This window comes from Penaeus chinensis, chromosome 33 (assembly GCF_019202785.1).
Source record: "Penaeus chinensis breed Huanghai No. 1 chromosome 33, ASM1920278v2, whole genome shotgun sequence".
NCBI classification, from domain to species: domain Eukaryota; kingdom Metazoa; phylum Arthropoda; class Malacostraca; order Decapoda; family Penaeidae; genus Penaeus; species Penaeus chinensis.
Window position 1 is genome coordinate 7397399 of NC_061851.1, and position 5000 is coordinate 7402398.

The window sequence follows — 5000 nt, forward strand, 5'->3', positions numbered from 1 at the left end:
GATCAGTAGGTAATCCTGCTCCTCGTGTTCAGTATTAGGCCAGTCACCAAGCAGGTCTGTTAACTGATAATAGTTTTTACTTATTGTGTCCATTGTGAGTGGCAGGACTTCCAGTAAAACCATAGTGTAGCATATATATTATAGAAAACAGACTATTTTGCTACCTGGCTGTGTTATGATGTATATTGAAATGACGAGGTTCTGGTTTTTATGAGTTTACGTATGTCTCTGTACATGAGTTTTAAGACGTCACATTTTGTGCTGAAATGAGGGACGTTTTTTTCCACTTCTCCAATAACTGTGGAATCTCCAGACAGTGACAAGCAGATGGCATTGTTGTGATGAACTGCATACTGTGAACAAAGATGACAAAGGAGGAATGTGTTGGTTGTGGGATTATATTTTATGAAAGGAATGACATTTACTCAGTATGACTTAACAGCATGAGGGAAGTTTGTTGAACTGTTGCTGCACCTACAGTGATTACTAATATGTTTGTAATGATCTTTTTTTTTTATTTCCTCTGCTGTTTCAAAAAAGGGTGGGAAGAATTAACACTTCTGACCTCAATACATATTTGCATTTTATATTATAAGAAAATTGCCTGACTCTGAAGTTTACTGTTGTGGAAAAGATGCAGTTTAAGTTTGGGGCAGTCACTGTAGCCAGGCAATTGTAACTATTTTTCTCTTTCTTCTCCAATGAAAATAGTCCATTGGGTGGATTCAATTCCCCTTTTAATGACAGAGGCAGTTGTCTCCACGTGCTGGCAAGTAGTTTTCCATGGTAGCACATATCATTGATAGACACTGATCTTGGTATACTCAATGATATTCCAAGATCTGGTAGACGATCCCTCGCCCTATGTTTTCCCCCATGTAGTTCATGTCTTCAGTGGGTGTTCCCTCAGCGGGGATTTTAGGAGACTCACCTTCACAAGGTTGCTCATAGTGAAGGCTGTCAGTCTGTGTGCACACAACACAACCATCTGACAAGGTGGACATAGGAAGGAAAACTGTGTACAGTCTGTATTTTCTGTATGTAAATGTATATAAGATAAATCAATCAGAATAGGTAGTTAGCGTGTCTGTTAGTCTGTAAATTTTAGCATCACCATTGCCATCAGTGCCGTTCTGATGAAGGGGCTGACATGGGCTGTAACTGACGGATGCTGTGAGATGCACCGTACACTAGGTAAAGATGAAATACACCAAACACCTTGCAAGTATGCCAGAAGCCAATCAGATACTCCACCTACAGAAGGGAAATTGTGAATCAAAGCCCTTAATGAAGGAGCCCCTGGAGCAGGTCCTTGTGATCCTCTTGATTGTGTGATTTTTTCCAGTGACGTGACACTAATAATTCCTAAGGAGGGTGTAATCAAAAAGTTTCACTACATCAGGCTTAAATCAATTTGCTAGAATTTTTGCTAAGTTTTTGTACAAATAGGTATCATCACACTCCAGGGGCCAAGTTGTAGGTCACGCGGGCCTATTCCTCCTCCCACAACACAGAACTGCCGATGGAGTTTCCCTACTCAAATTTAGACGTTTTTTAATGCATGAGAATTTAACATTAAGCCACTGGTGCACATCTCCTGGGAGGATGGATACGCCCTGATGGAAGATGAACACCGACAAGGTCATCTAGTGGTTATCATAATCAGGTTGTCTAGTCAATATCAAGTTACAAAAAAAGCAAAAAACAAAAAAAACAAAAAAATTTGGTCTTCTTTCCTTGAATTTTTGTGACTTATCAACTTTTATCAGGTTTTCGTCGCGGATTTCAAAACGGAACAAAAGTGTTTCACGATAAACGTTGATAACTCTAGCCTTTTTTGGGGGGAAGACGAGATTCATGTCGATTATCTGAGGTTACAATAAAACACTCTTAAAACTTAGAACTTCATCCTGACAATGAGCAACTCCGGTGAGTGTGCGAGCGTGAGTGAGGGTGAGCACACTTAACTTTCTAGGAGTGTGATCTTTCTTTAATAACTTTATTAGTGCAGAACTATTACAATAACTTGGGCTTAATGATAAAGACGGGAAGGTTTAGCTATTATGCCACATTTTTAAGATAGTTTCGATGATTATATTTAGCTGAAATGGCCAGTCAATAACAAAACTTCTAGTCCACCCAAATAACTTTTGTAAACTTCTGATCCCTCTGACAGGAACCCTTTCTCTGTACTGCCATACCAAATAAAAGTGAATGGGTTGCCTGTACACTAATAAATTTACATGAAGAGATGTACAATGATCTGTGTAAATATTGTATGACTCTATAGAGACAGGAATAGCGGTAAAGATGTTCTTTGACTGAACAGTCATCTTTACTGTGCACTGGTTTTTGGCCGTCTGTGACTGACAGCTAAAGATATCTTTTAATGATTGACGTATATTTCAGATTAGTTGCAGTGACTAGGAAATTGAATTGAGAAATAGTTCAATCACCTGTATTTGTATGTCCGATTCACTAACATAATTGTTCACATTAGAAATGAGATCACTTTCTCCCCTCATTCTCACGCCCTCACACCCGCGTCTTAGACTTTTGGCCTTTCCTCTTTGTGGCTCTGCCAGTGGCATCAAAAGCCTCTGTTAACTTCCGTAAACTCAGTCTGTGGTATAAAGGGAGTTCTTTTCTCTATCATCTAGAGTGTTCAGAGTTTGTACTCGTCATTGTCTTCTTCACTGAAGTACAGAGTGCTAGAATTTAAGGCCGTTCAGTTTTGAGTGTTTGCTAAAACGAAGTCGAGTTTTGAACTCGGACGCCTTAGACCAAATCTTCGGGATGGCAACTTGTTTGCATATTGATGTTTTTAAAATATCCCTGAAGGAAGTGCTTTTCATTTCATATTATCCGTTTATAAGACTAAGGTGCAAAAGCCCTCATGTTAAAATCAGCAGATTTGAAATTCTTATGTGCTGTTGTTGGCACTGCTGAGTAATAATCAGGAAGAGCTACACTTGATATAGCACACTAACACAGTCTAGTTCAGTTTGTTAGTTGGGCCTCGAAAGTCCAGCTGTGTTCACCTTCATCTTTGTCTCTGAGGGTATAAGTGCTTCTGTGAAAATGGGTATCATACATACATAATTGTTTACACACAAGCTGACACACTTCCCTGACGTTGTACATAATTGTCCTATCACTTACACATGTTAGTTCTTCAGATTATCACATAGTTACCTCCATGTGCATACACTTCTCTCAACTTGCATGAGGATGCTTGTATGCATGGTCCTCTAATATACATGCAGACTTCATCCCCATGTACACACTTTTCTCCATGTGCATACACTTCTATAAAGTATACAGTGCTCCATTACTGCACGCTGCAATGCTCGACTGAGGTGGGGCAAGACCGTGCTTAATCTCTCCAATATTTCTTCCAGTCTCTCTGGTACATCTGATCAATATTTGACATACTACTCCTTCTAACTAGTACCTCTAACTGGTGCTTCTGACTAGCACGTCTGGTACTTTCGAACTGCTGCTTCTAAGCGGTACTTGTAGCCCCTCTTCCTTAAAACTCTCGTGCCATTCTTTCTCAGTGTCTGGTTGAAGGTGTAGATTCTCAGTTGTGTATATAGTGTGTATGTACACTGTATATACATACATATATATACATGTACTCATGTATTTTGGGCACAAATGTAACATTTAATGTAAAGCGAACATGTAAGGTCAACGATTTCTGAAGTATGATTTGTTTGCGTGCCTGTGATTTCTTATGTTAGCATATCCCTGATGTGTTTTTGTGCCACCACACAAGAGACGGATAACTTGGCACCATTTACACTCTACTGTGGCGAGGCTACGACTGGGTCCTGGCCAGGGCACTTGCTCCTACTTCTTACCTCTCCTTCCCAAAGAGGTCCTCTACATTTATCCTTGACAAGTTTACTCCATTCTGCTGGTTCTTTACCCTCTGACGTGGAAACAAAGATTGTACATATAGTGAAACTTTTAAAATCTTTTTTTATATATAAGCATGTATTTCAGTGATTTGTAGCTGCATGAAGTAATAGAATGATACAAGTAATCTTATTGGAACTCCTGAAATACAAATTAAAGTGAAGGAACACAGAAATTGATACAGAAAGTGTCGAAAAAAGCCATGTCACATCGGAAGCCAATGGTTTTACAAGCTCGAGGTTTGGCTTGCCGTTGAAAGATTTAAGAAAAGTCATGCGCAGATAATTCGGCTCGGAGATTGTGGCCACGCCCGTCGAGATCATCCTCAAACCCTTCCTTTCTGCCCTGACCATGCCTGCCTAGACCCTGTCACCGCCTACCTTGCCAGCAGCATCACTGGAGTGTTTAGCATAATACTGTGTTCTGTGGAAGATGGTGACTATCCCTCCTGCGGTTAGGTTGAGCGACTCTTTTGGGTAACGCTCGCTCAACCTCATGGCAGCTCAGGATTCACACTTTCTCTTTGCCCAGGACCTAGGACATTCCCCCCAGGAAGTACTCTAGTGTGTTAGTGTGTCGTGGATGCTTTATATGGTGATCACTGTGCGGAGCGGTGATTTGTGAGGAATACAAGACAGTGGATGCGTATAGGTTATAGTGAACACTGTGTACGATGAAGTTTAACAGTGGTTTAGTGGACACACGGATGGTCGGTTTAACGTGGGCAGTATCTGCACCACGTCAGTCATCCAACGTACCTAAATCCATGCCCTCAAAAAAATAAATAAATAAAATATAGGCCTATTTCTAGAACGCCGCTTGAGGTGGACTTAAAACAGGTTATATATATATGCACTGCATTTTTCCTCCCCCCTCTGAAATGGTGAATCGTCTTGTGGCGCAATTGGCTGATCACTTTTCCTTAGTTGATCTCAAGTGCAGGGTTCAAGTGGCGATCTGGAAACGAGGTCAAAGTGAGTGATCCTAAGAGTAGAAATGTTGATGTCTAGAATGCAATTTGTTGTCTTTTTCTCGGCCTACCAAACTCCCTCTTCTCGACGTCATGTCCAGCATGA

General features: G+C 40.6%; 1 protein-coding gene across 8 annotated transcripts in view; it reads left to right on the top strand.

Moving 5' to 3' along the window:
* The window catches only part of LOC125042992 (early endosome antigen 1-like), a 92110-nt gene extending 88154 nt beyond the window's left edge, over nucleotides 1-3956 (top strand). For all 8 annotated transcript variants that reach the window (XM_047638910.1, XM_047638912.1, XM_047638906.1 and 5 more), the window contains one exon: nucleotides 1-3956. This exon is cut by the window's left edge and continues 416 nt beyond it. The gene's annotated coding sequence lies outside the window, so the exon portion shown is untranslated.
* Nucleotides 3957-5000: the final 1044 nt, after the last annotated feature.